Consider the following 17,528-nt stretch of genomic DNA (forward strand, 5'->3'; position numbering starts at 1 on the left):
TGCCCAGTTCAAGGTCTGTGCTCCCCAGGCCTGGGTCTCTTGCCACAAGGCCTGTGGTGCCAGCTGTCCCACTGGCCGTGTGCCACCCTTGAGGGAAGGCACAATAAACAGGCTGCCCGGGCACCGGGCATGGCCCTCCTCTGCCTTCATTCACTCCCAGATCTTCCCGGGGCCACAGGAGCCAGGGGAGCACCACTGGCAGGGAGGCCCACCCTGCTGGAAGCCAAGTCCTATCTCTTCCAGCAGGCACCGCAGGCCTCCGGAACCACAGCCAGCTTTCTGGCCCACTCAGTGCCCACTGGCCCCTACTGCAGCTGGCCCGGCCTCCTTCGTGGTACTGGCAATTAGGCCCTACGCACAGGGTCACCTTCAGACCTTTGCTCAGTCTATTTTCTTTCAACCAGGACCATCCCAGTTCAACGAATTCTCCCACTTTCTACTCTAAATACTACTCCCGCCCCCAAAACGCATTCATGCCCCTCCTCCAGGAAGCATACCTACCCCCTCCAGCCCAGGCCGCCTTTGACCTCTCCTTCATTGGCTGCCGCCTGTACACCTCGGGCCTTGGTGTCGACCTCACTTCTTCTGGGGACACTTCCCTGCCCCGCCAGGGTGCTCCTGCTGTGTGCCCCCATGGCCCCACCGCAACAACTAATACTTTGAACTAATGCTGGTTTAGTTATCCGGCTCCCCTGCCAGCTGCCCAGCTCCATGAGGCCAAGAACCTGGCTGTCTTACGTGGCATCATCCCTGTGCTGAGCCCAGGTCACTTACGTATTCACTTGGTACCTGTCCGCTGGGCACTGTGGGTCCAGTGGTGGGCGAAACCAGACGAGGTCCCTGTCCTTGTGGAGCGTACTCACTCCAAGGGGAGACAGACATGCACCTAAAAAGCACACGAACCCCACGCCACGTACCCGGGACCAGTGTCGTCAGGGAGAAGGAGGCACCTGGGGCCCCGCGTGCCTGTGCCAGGGGACCTGCCCTGGACTGGCGAGTCATGGGCAGGCTTCCTCGGAAGTGACATTTCAGCTGGGACCCAAAAGATGAGTCATACTTAACTCTGGAGGTGGGGATAGAAGGGAAGGGTGTTCCAGCAAGAAGGAATAGATGTGCACAGGCTGAGGCCAGAGGGGACGGGACCCTGGTACAACAGGCCCAGTTCCATGGCAGTTTGCTGGACACCCTGTGTGGGCCTGACACCTTGTACGGTTTCCACACACGCCTGTGGAAGGGACGAAGGGACTTGTAAGTTGTGCCACGCATGGCACCCGGGGACAAGGCACACTCTTGTATCCTCCCTGCCGGCCACGACACTGTGGGGCCCCAGTGGCCACAGGGGAATGCTCACCACTCGGAACGAGAGGACGCCACCAGGGGTTTTGCCTTTTCTGCAGGACTGAGCCCAGTCACGAAGGGAGCCGCCAGGCCCCGGCCCCGCTCCCCAGGTGGAAGGAACAGCACCCTTTCAGCCACCAAGGGCACCCAAAGCCCCCTAGAAACACACCAGGCAGATGGTACCATTTGCTAACTGCCCTTTGGCCGTGTGGCCCCCGCTGTTTGGGGGTGAGATGAGCCGGAGGAGGAAGGGGCCGGAGGCGGAGAGGTGTGGGGCACCCTGCCACTGGTGCCCCATCTGGTTGCAGGTCTGGCGCCCGCCAGACACAGTCATCTCTCCCCTCCCCACTCCCACCCACGAGGGCTCCTTGTTCCCACGGCAGTCACTGGCCATCTGGGATACTGGCAACCGGGCACAACGCTGGCAACTGCGACACAGTAAGAGCCTTGTGTCTTCCTCCGTCACTTCTCTAGCAGGTTCTTTACACTGGATCCATCCTGAGCTATGACATGGTGGCGTGGGGGAGTGGGGAGCAGAGGAGAGAGAAGGGAGAAAACAGAAGCAGTGGCCAAAGCCTCTCCGTGCTGGCTGCTTCCAGATGGGGCGCTGAGCCCCTCGCGCTTTAACTGCGTTAAATAGTTCCTTATTTAACCAACAAATGACATTCCCTAGGATCCTGCACTTGAAGCTAATTGTCATTTGTATAACAATTGTCTAACAACCCCTCCCCCAGCCCATGAGCTCTGGGAGGATGGGAATCCTTTTTGCTTGCAGGCTCCGGGATCCTCTGTGCCAGCCTGTGCCTGGCATGCATCACAATAAAGGTTTGCCTTTGCCCTGACCTCACTCCAGCAGCATGAGGTACTGACAACTGATCATACCCTGCTTCCTGATGAAGACACTGAGGCGTGCCTGCAATCACACAAATGACAACAGGGGACACAATCCTAAACCAAACTCGCACTTGTCACCACACCATTAAGTCTTCTGTCCATGCAGCGCAGGCGAAAGAGAAACTGCGGTCCAGACAAGGGAGCATGGGATCCCAGCGGTGACCTGACACCCGGCCGACAGGCTGGGGGAGCCAGAAGTTCTGAGCCTTGGAGCAGCGCCCACCCTGTGAAATATTAACCCGAGAGCTGGGGGGGGGGGGGGGGGGAAATCCAAACAAATGCCCTATTTACAGAAGCTGGAAGCTTTCCAGGAGCAGATCCCAGGCCAGATATCGGGGGCGGGAAGCTGGTGTGAGGGGAGTCCGGGCAAGTGCCAGGGTGTCCCGGGGGCAAAGGTGAAGAAGGCCAGGATCGGAAAGCATCCCAAGGGGTCTGGCCTGCACAGCCTAATCGGCGGAGTGGGTTAGGTTAGGAAGACAGGGGAAATGGAATGAGGGAGGAACGCACCTCACCACTCACTGGTGCCACCTGGAGGCAGAGGGGCCTTGGGGCTACTACCTGAGTTCCAAGCTTGCACTAGGCATCAGACTTTGGCTCAGGTCGTGATCTCACGGTCTGTGAGTTCGAGCCCTGCATCAGGCTCTGAGCTGACAGCTCAGAGTCTGGAACCTGCTTCAGATTCTGTGTCTCCCTCTGTCTCTGCCCCTCCCTCGCTCGTGCTCTGCCTCTCTCTCTGTCTCTCAGAAATAAACAAACATCCATCAGGGCACCTGGGTGCCTCAGTTGGTTAAGCGTCTGACTTTGGCTCAGGTCGGGATCTCGTGGTTTGTGAGTTCGAGCCCCGCATCAGGCTCTGTGCTGGCAGCTCAGAGCCTGGAGCCTGCTTTGGATTCTGTGTTTCCCTGCCTCCTCTCCTTGCCACTCCCCCGCTCCTGCTCTGTCTCTCTTGCTCTCAAAAATAAATCACACATTTAAAAAGACTTTTTAAAGTGATCGCACCCACACTGAGCACCATATTCCAAGAACTCTGCTAAGTACTTGATACATGTTAAGCCATTAAATTCTCTCCATAACCACACGAAGCAGGAGTTATTAAAACCTACAACTTGCAGATGAGGAGGCTGGGGCTCTGAACGGTGAGGTAATTTGCCATGGACTATGTATAGGTACGAGGGTCTACGGGGACACGGCAATAGACATAGAGGGATGCGTTAGTTCAAGACTTAGAGCCTCAAGCTTCCCATGCATGCTCTCGCTGAAGGCACAAATAACCTACGAGGGCCACATTATTTTGTTTTCCAGAGGAACAAACTGTGTGGTTCAAATATGTGTGATGATTTGTCCAAGGTCCCCCACTACGTGCTTGGCTCTCTTTACCACTACGCGATGAGCAGGAACCATTTCTCCTCGCCTCAGGTCTCCTCTCTGCGGATGAGCCTTCACTGACTCCTTACAACCCTGAGTGTCCTCAGGCCCTGAGCACAGATGTTATGGTATTGCTGGGAACTGTCCTATGGGCATATATCATTTTGGCCACAGGACTGGGAGGTTCTCAGCGGGGACCTCGTGTGACCCATAGGGTCTCCATGACACAGTGAGTGTGTGGCTGGTTGGTGGCAGATGAAGGAGCCTCAGCTGCACAAGACCCCCCAAGCAACATTTACCAGCCTCAATGATTCCGTCAGGGTCCTTATTGGTCAATGGGTTGCAAACGGCGCCTACCTTGTGGCGTTAGTGAGGAGATGCCACGAGATAATGTCAAGAAGGTGGTGACCAATCATTATGGAGTGATCTCCTAGGAACTTATGCTTGGGGAGACCCTTCTGTTCATTTTGGAAGGTGGAAAATCAGCTTTAGTGATTGAGCCAGATAAAGAATGCTGCTCCCCAAATCGATGACCCACCTGGGGTCTCTGAACCGGCATTTCAGGAATGAAGAACAGCTGAGGTACTAAAGCTCTCTGCCCCAAAAATATGAGTGCAGAATCCCGATGGCGCTAATAATAACCAGAACTGTCCTTTACCTTTGTAGTGAGCTCTAGAGTGCACCAAATTCTTTCACGACCTGTGTTTCATTTCATCCTCAGAGTTGGCATACAGATAGGAAAACCGAGGCCCAGGCAGGGGATTGGAACTTGCCCAAGTTCACACGGTGAGCCAGCAGCAGAGCTGGGGCTTGAACCCAGGTCCCCAGATGACTAGTCCTAGGTTCTAGCCACGGCGGCTGCTCGGATATGCTGGCTCTCAGCGTCTAAGAGCTCTGGCTTTTCATTTTTAAATCATCTGGCCCAGTCGCCCTGCTTAGCTTATGACCCAGGCCTGATGATATAGTCCAGGCTTGGGGGGTGAGGAGGGAGATCAACCATTGTTCCACTCCCTATAAGGCAGGCTGCAAAATCTGAGCCTCTGCTGGGTACTTCTTGGATTAACACTCCGCATCAGCAGATCAGGCGCACACACACCCCAACGGCACGTCAGGGGCCAACATAGACTGCCCTTCCCAACCTGTCCATGGCATATTTACGTCAACACCATCATCTTGTTTATTTTATGTGGCAGAATGGGGATTTGCCGGGCTCTTTTGTAAAAGGCCCCATCCCCTTCTGCTGTCCTCAAGAAAGCAAAGACCAAGCTACCGTCCTCCCTGTAGGATATGCAACCATTGTTCCCACTGAAGGGTGACAGGAAGTTTCCACTTTGTCTCCCCACCCCCACTGTTCTCCAAAATTCTACTAGCTCAGGGAGGCAGCCAGAGCTGGTGGCACCACCAGCTGGTGCGAAAAAGAAAGGCTTGGAGGTAGACACATGCAAACAGTTCCTCATCATGGCCGTTGCCATCATCACAAGTGCTACATACCGAGTCATTAATATGTGCTAAATAGTGTCCTAAGTAAGCACTGCAGTGCATGATGTCTCATTAAGCCCAACAAGCCTATTCTACAGATGAGGACACTGAGGTGGTCCCTTGCCCAAGTTCTCACAACCAGGAAGCAGCTGCATGATCTGATTTAACACTACAGTGCTCTATGGCTGTCCTTTCGGTATTAATCCCATCAGGGGTCATTACAAAGATGGAAAAGGGGTACTTATAATGCCAGACCAGAGTACAGCGGCTATTTGTCACTTAAAACAAATCTACATTTTCTCTGACCACCAGACACCACGTTAGTACAGTTCCGAAAGGACGCTCCATTAGATACTGTGACCCTGCGTCACATGGACAGCCCCTGACATTCTTCCCACCGTTATCTGGTTCCCACTTCCCCTCCTTCACTCTGCTCCAGCCCTACTGTCCTCTGGCTGTTTCCTGAAATCATCAGGTACACTACCTCAGGACCTTTGCACTTGCTGTTGAATGCTCTGGCTGTAGAGAGATGCATGGTTTGCTCCCTCCACCCCCCCCCCCCTTCGGGTTTTTGTTCAGATATCACCTTATTAGAGACCTTCTCTGATCAACGTCTATAAAAAGGTGAACCCACTCTCTGGACCTTCGCTTGGCCCTTCCTGCTTTATTCTTCTCCATGTCACTTATTGCACCCTACATATTTTATAATTCTTACTTTCTGAATGAAGCAATGAACTGAAACAGAGACCCCTCACCACCGGCCCCCACCTCCTGCTCTAAGCATAGCCTCCTCTTACTTTTTTCAAAGCTGTCTTCAAAGCTTCTTCTACCCATTTTGAACCCTGAAGAGAAATATTCTGTGGGAAAGATCATATGCCCTGTGGAGGCATCAGGTCTTCCGCCCTCAAACACCAAGCACGCTGACAGGCACAGGCAAAGACTGGAAATCTTGGACTCCTTGGGCCAAAGAGCAGCCAAGTCAATTTCCACCCACAGAGCTATAGTGGCCAGCAGTCAGTTTCACTTTCAACTCACCTATCAGGCTCCCCTTGCCCTCAGGTTTGCAACCCCAGCCCATCCCCTTCTCATCCTGTTGGATTTTCTGCACCTTGTCATCCCTTTTGGGAGCCGTTCCAGAATCCCAGCCGTCCCTGAGCTTTTAAGCATTGCTTTGGAGGAACTTAAGCTCGTCCAACAGGTAGGAGGGGCAGAGGGTAGCCCTTTTAGTCCTAGGTCGATCCCCCATTTTGTAGGGGCATCCGACAGGGAGTCATTTTCTTTCTGGAGAAAGGGAGCTCAGTTTTAAAGGCACGTTTCTCGGACCTGGCAGCAGGGACAGAGAAGGGAGCCCTCCCACCATTGGCCGAATTGGACCTGTGCAAAAGGTTGCAGAGGCGATGCTGAGGCGCCTGAGGCAGGAGGGAAAGGGGGAGGACGCAGATAAATCCCTCGGCCCCGGGAGCGGACGGGATGCTCGATTCCTCCGCGAGGAGAAGCGGAGGATGCCGCCCGGGAGAATCTGGGGCCAGGGCGCCTGGGGAGACAGGGGATCTCGTTAGGCTAGGGCCGGGGTCTGCGGGAGACGGGGGTCGGCGGGGCGGAGCTTGGGATCCCGGGGACTGGAGCCCCAGGCGGGAGGGGGTCGCGCCGGGGGTGGGACCCGGTGGCCGTTACCTTGCCCTTAGGGCTGCGGGCGGGGCCGAGGGCCGCCGGGTGCTGGCTCCGGGGCCCGGCCCCTCCCCCGATCCGGCTCCAGAGGCTCGGAGCCTGCAGCCGCCGCCGCCTCCGCTGTCAACAAACCCGGGGCGCGTCACTTCCGGGGCCGCCCCTTAGCAACAGCGAACTGGTGCCCCTCGACGGGTCCCGCGGCGAACACGGGCTGCGGCGGCCGAAGGTTCCGGGGCGCGCCGCGGCTCCTCTCCCGGCCGAGCCCGGTCTGCGAGTGGCGGAGAGCGGGTGGGCCCCACCGGGCCGCGAGCACGCACCTCGGGGTGCTCCCTGGCCTCGGGGGGACCCGCCGTGTGACACTGACCCGGGGCCCGCTCAGGCCTGCGGGCCAGCGGAGCCCGAGCGGTGGTGAGGGGCGGGACGGACTCCACCTTCCGCGTCAGCGCCGACGTCTCCCTGGGCGCCCCCTCCCCCGCCCCGCGCCTGGGCGCCCCATCGAACGCCTACCCCGGGTTCTCCGCAGGTAGCGCTCTCCCACGCGGCCCGACGCGCGCCAGCTTCGCCCTCCGCTTCCCGGGCCGCCAGGTGAGGATCTGGGAGTCGGCCCTGGCCCCTGCGTTTCCCTCAGTTCCAATTCCAGTCGCCAAGTCCTGGCGATCGCTCAGACCCTCTGGTTTGGAGCCCCCTTCCCCCCCCCAGTAGTGCCCGACTCTGTCCACATCTCTTCCCTGGATTTCGGCGGCAGCGTCTTCACGCGCCTTCCCCTCCTTCTCCCCACAGTCCCGGAGGGGTTTTTCCCAGACTCGGAGCTGATCAGCTCACTCCCCTGCTTACAACCCTGAACGTAGATGACTGGGGTCATCTGTCACCTGTCTCCCTCTCCAGCCTCTTGTCCCCCTCCTCTTACTTGCCCTCCCTTCCATTCTCCAATCCACACCGTTTAAAACATTTTTGGTTCTTTTAATGATTCCCCTTCTCTCCTGGGGCTCAAATAATTTCTTCCCAGCTGCACATTCTTCTCGCCGCATCTACATCCAACACAGTTCTTGCCGTATCTGGATCCAACACACTATTTCACCTTCTGGTCTCAGGTTAGAGGCTACTTTCTTGACATGACCCCACACTCCCACCCCATTCTAATGCCCTAGGTTTGCACAATTTTTTTTTTTCTTTTGCGTAGTACTTTTTAGTCTTTGACCATATGCGATCATGTTCGCACGATTTTGAATCCTTTGAAAAGTCTACTGATGATTTCAAATTACCAAAGTACGACATGCCTGCAAAAAAAAAAAAAAAAAAAAAAAAAAAAAAAATCCAAACAGTACAGAAACACATGGTGGGGAAAAAATGAAAATCCCCATTCAAACCCTAACCCAACCCCAATTTCATTCCCTTCCCCAGAAATGACCACTCTTAACAGTTTGGTAAGTATCTCCCTTAGTCCTTTATATATACATAAAATATGCGTGTGTATGTAAGAGCTGAAACAATGAGACCCTGAGGAGAAAATATAGGAGTCAGTCTGTGACTGGCAATGGTCTCTTAGATACAACAGCAAAAGCATCAGTGAAAAAAAATACAAACAAATTGAATTTCATCAAAATTAAGAACTTTTAGGGGCACCTGGATGGCTCAGTCCATTGAGCGTCCAACTCTTGATTTCGGTTTGGTTCATGATCTCATCATGGTTCATGAGATCCAACCCTACATCAGGCTCCATGCCAACAGTGTGGAGTGTACATTCTCTCTCTCTATCAAAATAAACATTTTAAAAACATTTAAAAATGTTATGCTTCAAAGGGCAACATCAAGAAAGTAAAAAGATAGCCCACAGCATGGGAGAAGCTATCTGCAAGTCATATATCCGATAAAGTACTAGTAATCCAAAATATGTAAGGAATTTGCAACAAAATAACAAAAAGGCAAATAACCCCATTTACAATAGGCAAAAGAGCTAAATAGACATTTCTCCCCCAAAATTATACAAATGGCCAGCAAGCACATGAAAAGATGCTCAACATCATTAGTCATCAAGGAAATGCAAATCAAATCCACAATGAGGGGTGCCTGGGTGGCTTAGTCAGTTGAGGGTCCAACTCCTGATTTGGACTCAGGTCATGATCCCAGGGTCATGGGATGGAACCCCGAGTTGGGCTGAACGTGGAGCCTGCTTAAGATTCTCTCTCTCTCTCTCTCTCTCTCTCGCTCTCTCTCTCTCTCTCTTTCTCTTTCTCTCTCTCTCTCCCCCCCCCCGCCCCTCTTCCCCACTTGCATGCTCGCTCTGTCTCTCAGATAAAAAAATAAAAACCACAGTGAGGTATAACTTCATGTTCTTAGGAGGGATGTGAACAAAGAGACAGACAGTAACAGGTATTGCTGAGGATGTAGAGAGATGGGAGCCCTGGTAAGTTGCTGATGGGAATTTCAGAAGGGTTAGCTCCTTTGGAAAACAGTTTGGCAGTTTCTTAGAAAGTTAAACAGAGTTACCATATGACCTAGCAAATCCTCTCCTAGGTGTCTACCCAAAAGAAAATGTTCATAGCAGCATAATTCATAATAGTCAAGAAGTGAACACAGCTTGGAGCGCCTGGGTGGCTCAGTCCGTTAAGCATCTGACTTCGGCTCAGGTCATGATCTCATGGGTCATGAGTTCGAGCCCCGCATCAGTCTCTGTGCTGATAGCTCAGAGCCTGGAGCCTGCTTTGAATTGTGTTTCCTTCTCTCTGCCCCTCCCCTACTCACGCTCTGTCTTTCTCTCTCTCCTTCAAAAAAAAGTAAACATTTAAAGAAATATTAAAAAAAAAGGAGTGGACACAACCCAAATGTCCATCAACCGGTAAATGGTAATGATATGGAATGATATGTTCATACAATGAAATATTATTTAGCAATAACAAGGAATGAGGTGTTGATATGCTACAACATAGATGGACCTTGAAAGCGTGCTAAATGAAAGAAACGAGTCACAAAAGACCATACAGTGCATGAACCTATTCATATGTTGAAATAGACAATTCTATAGAGACAGAAAGTAGATTAGTAGTTGCCTAGGGCTGAGGAGATGGGGGAAATGGGAATGACTGCCAGTGGGTACAAGGCTTCTTTATGGGGTGGTGATAGAAAATAGTTATATGTATATAACTGAATATTCTGAAAATCACTGGTAGAGGCCAAGGGAAGGCAGCCCCAAGATGGTGCACATTGGCATGAAGATTATTTTGAATTAAAAAGCAGTTGGAGGGCAGGGTGCCTGGATGGCTCAGTCATTTAAGTATCTGACTCTTGATTTCTGCTCAAGACATGATCTCATGGTTCATGAGTTCAAGCCCCATGTCAAGCTCTGCACCGACATCAGCGAGGAGCCTGCTTGGGATTCTCTCTCTCCTTCTCTCCTGCCCCTTTCCCACTTGTGCTCTCTCTCTCTCAAAATAAATAAATAAACTTAAAAAAAAAAGCAATTAAAGCCCAGCAGATTCAGGAAAAGCTCTATAGTTCCCCTCCCCGCCCTCAACTGCTTGAAAAGAATTGATAGAGGGCCTACTCTAGGAAGAGAGCTATCACTATAGACAACTACACTATATTATGAGCTAGGTGTAGTAGACAGAGAGGAACCTAGCAAGGCCCCCTTGATCAAAGTCCTCTGCGTCCCATTGTTTCTGGGTGGCCCAGCAAACACGTGTTTACCAAACATTTCCTCTTTTTCATCTTCCTATGAATTACATTTCTTTCTTTTGATGTCTCAGACTCCTAACCCCCTTCTCCTTGGTGCAAAATGACATACATACCTCCCTTTGCCTCATTGTTTTTGGAATTTTCACATCTGTGTGGATTCCTTGCAGGTACAAAATGAAATCTGATTTCCTCCTGTTAATGTGTTTCATGTCAACTTGATTCTTAGTCCAGCTAGAAAGACCTTGAAGGACAGAAAAAATTCTTCCAGCCACACTGAATCGTTCATTTTATTTATTTATTTATTTTTAAAATTTAAAAAAAAAAATTAGCGTTTATTTTTGAGGAGGGAGGAGGGGCAGAGAGAGGGAGACACAGAATCTGAAGCAGGCTCCAGGCTCTGCCTGAGCTCTCAGCACAGAGCCCGATTCAGGGCCCTAACTCATGAACCGTGAGATCATGACGTGAGCCAAAGTGGGCTGTTCAACCAACTAAGCCAGCCAGGATCCCCTGGGTTTTTGTTTGTTTGTTTGTTTGTTTTTTTAAGTAAACTCTACACCCAACATGGGTCAACCTCACAACCCTGAGATCACAGGGTTGATCACAACCTCACAACCCTGAGATCAAGAGTCCCACGCTCTACCAACTGAGCCAGTCAGGTGCCCTTGAATTGTTCACTTTAAATGTACGCTCTAGGGGCACCTGGGTGGCTCAGTCAATTAAGTTACTGACTTTGGCTCAGGTCACGATCTCACACATTGTGGGTTTGTGAGTTCAAGCCCCACATCGGGCAGCACAGAGCCTGCTTCACATCCTCTGTGTCCCTCTCTCTCTGTCCCTCCCCTGCCCTCTCTCTCAAAAATAAATAAAAATAGGGGCACCTGGGTGACTCAGTCAGTTGAGCGTCCAACTTCAGCTCAGGTCATGATCTCCTGGCTCGTGAGTTTGAGCCCCGCGTTGCCTCTGTGCTGACAGCTCAGAGCCTGGAGACTGCTTGGGATTCTGTGTCTCCGTCTCTCTGTGCCACTCCCAGGCTCATGATCTGTCTCTCTCTCTCTCTCAAAAATAAACAAACATTAAAAATAAATAAATAAATAAATTTACCCTATAAATGTATAGTATATTAATTATATGCCAATAAAGCTGTTAAAATGCATTTATAAACGGGTATATATAAACTCATAATGCAGGATGAATTTAAAAAATATAAATGGGAGGCGTCTGAGTGGCTCAGTAAGTTGAGTGTCTGACTCTTGTTTTGGGCTCAGGTCATGATCTCACAGTTCGTGAGATTGAACCCAGAGTGGAGATTCTCTATCTCCCTCTCTCTCTGCCCCTCCCCCATGCACTCTCGTGTTCTCTCTCTCTCTCTCTCTCTCTCTCAAAATAAATAAATTAACTTAAACAAAAAGTAAAGAAAAAAGTATAGTGGTTCCTCAAAAAATTAAAAACAAAATAGGGGCACATGGCTGGTTCAGTCCAAAGAGCGTGTGACTCTTTATATCTGAGTTGTGAGTTCAAACCCCAAGTTGGGTGTAGAGATTACTTAAAAAAACAAAATCTTTAAAAATAATAAAGAAAAATAGAATGGTAATTCTACATATGGCCCAGGAACTCAACTTCTAGGTATCTGCCCCCAAAGCATTGAAAACAGAGTCTTGAAGAGATATTTGTACACCCACATTCATGGTAGCATTATTTAGAATAGCCAAAAAGTGGAAGCAACCCATGTTGTGACAGATGGACGGATAAACAAAATGTGGCACATACATACAATGGAATAGTATTCAGCCTTAGAAAGGAAGGACAGTCTACCTCATGCAGCACTGTGGATGAACATCAAAGACAGCACGCTAAGTGAAATAAAGCAGTCACAAAAAGATAAATACTATATGATTCCACTTACACGAGGTGTCTAGAGTGGTCAAATTCATAAGACAGAGAGTAGAATGGGGGTTACCAGGGGCAGGGGGGAGGGGAGGAAGGAGAGAATGAGTTGTTTAGTGAGTATACAGTTTCAGTTTTGCAAGATGAAAAGAGTTCCTGAAAATATTCTCAAAACTCAATTTCAGTGAGAAAGCAGGCGATTCAATAAAAAATGGGCAATAGATTTGAACGGATAACTTTTCCAAAGAACGTATATGAATGGCAAACACATGAGAAGATACTCAACATCATTAATATTCAAGGAAAGGCACAGTGAAACTACAATAAGATAATGGGGTGCCTGGGTGGCTCAGCCAGTTAAGTGTCCGACTTTGGCTCAGGTCATGATCTCACAGTTCGTGGGTTCAAGCCCTGCACTGGGCTCTGTGCTGACAGCTCAGAGCCTGGAGCCTGCTTCAGATTCTCTGTTTCTCTCTCTGTCTGAACCTCCCCCATTCACTCTGTCAAAAAACTTTTTAAAAATTACAATAAGATACCACTACCCACCTACTAGAATGTCAAAATTAAAAAGACTGACCAGGGGCGCCTGGGTGGCGCAGTCGGTTAAGCGTCCGACTTCAGCCAGGTCACGATCTCGCGGTCCGTGAGTTCGAGCCCCGCATCAGGCTCTGGGCTGATGGCTCGGAGCCTGGAGCCTGTTTCTGATTCTGTGTCTCCCTCTCTCTCTGCCCCTCCCCTGTTCATGCTCTGTCTCTCTCTGTCCCAAAAATAAATAAAAAACGTTGAAAAAAAAAAAAATTAAAAAAAAAAAAAAAAAAAAAGACTGACCATACTAAGTGTTGGTGAGCATGTGGTGCAACAGGGACCCTCATACACTGCTGGTGTGGGTATAAAATGACACAACCATGTTGGAAAATGGTTTGGCAATTTCTTAAAAATTCATCTAGCCATTCCATTCCAAGAAAAAAGAAAGCATATGTCCTATTTTTTTTTAAGTTTATTAAGTTAGCTAACATACAGTATAGGCTTGGCTTCAGGAGTAGATTCCCATGATTCATCACTTACAACACCCTGTGCTATTCCCAACAAGTTCCCTCCTCAAGGCCCATCACCTACCTCTCCCACCCCCATCAACCCTCAGTTTGTTCTCTGGAGTTAAGAGTCTCTTGGGGCACCTGGGTGGCTCAGTTGGTTAAGTGTCTGACTTCGGCTCAGGTCATGATCCCATGGTTTGTATGTTTGAGCCCTGCATGAGGCTCTGTGCTGATAGAGCCTGGAGCCTGCTGCAGATTTTGTGTGTGTCTCTCTCTGCCCCTCTCCCACTTGTGTTCTGTCTCTCTCAAAAATAAATATTAAAAAAATTAATATGTATTTATTTTTGAGAGAGACACTGTGCAAGCAGGAGAGGGGCAGAGAGAGGGAAACACTTAATATTTATTTATTTTTGAGAGAGAGAGACAGATAAAGTGTAAGCAGGGGAGGGGCAGACAGAGAGGGAGACACAGAATCCAAAGCAGTCTCCAGGCTCTGACCTGTCAGCACAGAGCCCAATACGGGGCTGGAACCCATGGATTGCGAGATCATGACCTGAGCCAAAGTCAAATGCTTAACCAAATGGGCCACCCAGGCGCCCCTAAAAAAATGTTTTTTTTAAGTCTTTTGTGGTTTGCCTCCCTCTCTGTAACTTATTATTCCTTCCCTTCCTCTATGGTCTTCTGTTAAGTTTCTCAAATTTCACGTATGAGTGAAATGATATGATTTTTGTCTTTCTCTGACTGACTTATTTCACTTAGTACAATACCCTCCAGTTCCATCCATGTTGTAGCAAATGGCAAGATTTCATTCTTTTTCTTGGCCGAGTAGTATTCCATTGTATATATAAACCACATCTTCTTTATTCGTTCATTAGTTGATGGACATTTGGGCTCTTTCCATAATTTGACTATTGTTGATAGAACTGCTATACGTATTGGGGGTACATGTGTCCCTATGAATCAGCACTCCTGTACGCTTTGGATAAATTCCCAGTAGTGCTATTGCTGAGTTGTAGGGTAGTTCTATTTTTAAGTTTTTGAGGAAACTCCACACTGTTTTCCAGAGCGCCTGCACCAGTTTGCATTCCCACCAACAGTGCAAGAGGGTTCCCGTTTCTCCACATCCTCGCCAACATCTATTGTTTCCTGAGTTTTTAATTTTAGCCATTCTGACCGGTGTGAGGTGGTATCTCAGTGTGGTTTTCATTTGCATTCCCCTGATGATGAGCGATGTTGAGCATCTTTTCATGTATCTGTTTACCATCTGGGTGTCTTCTTTGGAAAAGCGTCTATTCATGTCTTCTGCCCATTTCTCCGCTGGATTATTTGTTTTTTGCGTGTTGAGTTTGGTAAATTCCTTATAGATTTTTGAAACTAACCCCTTATCTGATATGTCATTTGCAAATATCTTCTCCCTTTCTGTCTGTTGCCTCTTAGTTTTGTTGTTTCCTCTGCTGTGCAGAAGCTTTTTATCTTGATGAGTTCTCAGCAGTTCATTTTGAAAGCATATATCCTTATAAAGACTTGTACATGAGTGTTCATAGTAGTTTTAGTTGTAATGGTAAAAAATCGAGACAACCCAAATGCTCATTGACAGGAAATGGGTAAACTATAGCGTATTCACAGGGCGCCTGGGTGGCTCAGTTGGTTGAGCGTTTGACTTTGGCTCAGGTCACGATCTCATGGTTTGTGATTTCGAGCCCCGCATTAGGCTCACTACTGCCAGCGTAGAGCCTGCTTCGGATCTTTTGTTCCCTTCTCTTTCTGCACCCCGCTTCTCTGTGCCCCTCCTCCTCTCATGCTCTCTCTCCCTTTCTCAAAAATAAATAAAACATTAAAAAAAAACTATGATGTAGTCATATAGTGGAATCTACAAAGCAATAAAAAGGGATCAAGTGATAGGGTGCCTGGGTGGCTCAGTTGGTAAGTGTCTGACTCTTGATTTCGGCTTAGGTCATGATCTGATGGTTCGTGACTTCAAGGCCCTCATCTGGCTCTATGCTGACAGTGTGGAACCTGCTTGGGATTCTCTCTCTCCCTCTCTGCCCCTCCCCTGCTCACTCTCTCTCTCTCTCTCTCTGTGTCTCAAAATAAATATATAAAATTTTTAAAAACATTTAAAAATTAATGAATAAACTTAAAAAAAAGCAACTGAGTGCTGATACAGGCTACAATAGGCACGAATCTCAAAATAATTATGCTGAGTGACAGGAGTCAGATAAAAATGAGTACACAGTATATGCTTCCTTTTATATACAATTCTAGAAAGTGCAAACTAATTTATAGTGACAGAAAGCAGATCGGTGGTTGCCTGGGTTGGGGGTGGGGGGAGGGTAGAGTGTACCAAAAGAGGAAGAAGGGAGAAGATACAGAAGGGCAGGAAGAATCTTTTGAGGGCGAAGGATATGCTTATTATTTTAATTGTGGTGATAGTTTCACAATTATTTATATGTATGTGTGTGTGTGTATATACGTATATATATGTGTGTGTGTGTACATATGTATGTATATATATACACACACACACACACACACACACACACGTATGTCTAAACTTACATAAGGGAGCACTTGAAATTTTTTTTTAATGTTTATTTATTTTTGAGAGAGAAAGAGAGAGAGAGAGAGAGAGAGAGAGAGAGGCGGGAAGGGAGGGGCAGAGAGAGAGAGGGAGACACAGAATCTGAAGCAGGCTCCAGGCTGTCAACACAGAGCCCGACACGGGACTTGAACTCAAGTCAAGGTCGTGAGGTCACGACCTGAGCCAAAGACGGATGCTTAACTGACTGAGCCACCACGCAGGCGCCCCAAAGGGAGCACTTGAAATATGGGCAGCTTATGGAACATCAAATATGTCTCAAAGCTGGTAAAACTGTATAAAAATGAAACCCATGGGGAAACTGGGTGAGGAATACAAGGATCTCTCTGTACTATCTCTGTAGCTTCCTGCGAACCTATAGTATTTCAGTATAAAAAGTTTAAAAAAGTACAAATTAAGACCAATTGCATTAGTACTTGTCAAAGTGCTCTGGGAAAGAGCTGTACCGGTTTAACTCACTTTAAAGCTGTTTGAGAGAGGGCCTGTTTTTCCACATCCTAGTGAGGGCGGGCACAATAAATGCTGATTACTTTTACCCACCCAAGAGGCAATATGGTTGTTCAAAATCATACTCGTCTGAGCATAAGCCCAATTTAATGGCATTTCAGGCTTTGGTGAAACATTGTTATTTCTTCTTTGAAGTGCCTGCTTATGAGCTTTACTGTCTTACCTCCTTCAGATGTTAGTTTATTTGTATTTATTTGTATTTTTTTAATGTTTATTTACTTTTGGGGGGGGAGGGAGGGGCAGAGAGAGAAAGAGATAAAGCAGGCTCCAGGCTCTGAGCTGTCGGCATAGAGCCTGACACGGGGCTAGAACTCATGGACCGAGAGATCATGACCTGAGGCGAAGTTTGATACTTAACAGACGAGCCCCCCAGGCGCCCCACATATATTTTTTTAGATGTTACCTAAGAGCAGCTTTCCAGACTCCACTATTTAAAATTGCAACACCCCTCCACTACCCATCTCTGCTTTATTTTTCTTTTCAGGGACTGTTCACCATCTGACTTATTTGTCTTATTTATTTACTTATTTATAAGTGTCTGTCTCACTAAAATGTCAATGCTTCAAGGGCAGAGAGTTTTTAAGTTTATTTATTTTGAGAGAGAGAGAGAGAGAGAGAGAGAATCCCCAAAGTAGGCTCTGAGTTGTCAGTGCAGAGCCTGACTCCGGGCTCAAACTCACGAATTGTGAGATGGTGACCTGAGCTGAAATCAAGAGTCAGATGCTTAACTGACTGAGCCACCCAGGCACCCTAAGGAGAGGGATTTTTTTTGGTCTGTTTTGTCCATGTCTAAATTCCAAATACTAGAAAATACTGGCACATTGTAGGCACTCAACAAATTTCTCAAATGAATGAATGCCTACTTCCTTTCCAAGGGGGGTGTTTTTTCTTGTTGGTTTAAGAACTCTGCATATGTTAGAAAGATTAGCCTTTTATCACAGAGGGTATATATGTTTTCCCCTATTGATGCTTGCCTTTTACTTTGCCATATATTTTAAAATTTAAGTAATTATGTATCTGTCTTATCTTTCATGGCTTCTGGGCCTTGTATTTTCCTTCTCCAAGATTATAAAAATATTTATTTTTAC

General features: G+C 48.3%; 1 protein-coding gene across 3 annotated transcripts in view; it reads right to left on the minus strand.

The window, feature by feature from the left end:
* Window positions 1-6,891, minus strand: part of ZER1 (zyg-11 related cell cycle regulator) — a 32,372-nt gene extending 25,481 nt beyond the window's left edge. For 2 of the 3 annotated variants that reach the window (XM_019420872.2, XM_053908392.1), the window contains exon 1: window positions 6,751-6,890. The gene's annotated coding sequence lies outside the window, so the exon portion shown is untranslated. Of the gene's footprint in view, window positions 1-6,750 lie in introns of all 3 variants that reach the window. The other variant, XM_019420874.2, reaches the window with a different exon arrangement.
* Window positions 6,892-17,528: the final 10,637 nt, after the last annotated feature.

The sequence above is a fragment of the Panthera pardus genome, unplaced genomic scaffold (genome assembly GCF_024362965.1).
Source record: "Panthera pardus isolate Hobbes unplaced genomic scaffold, ASM2436296v1 HiC_scaffold_20, whole genome shotgun sequence".
NCBI classification, from domain to species: Eukaryota; Metazoa; Chordata; class Mammalia; order Carnivora; family Felidae; genus Panthera; species Panthera pardus.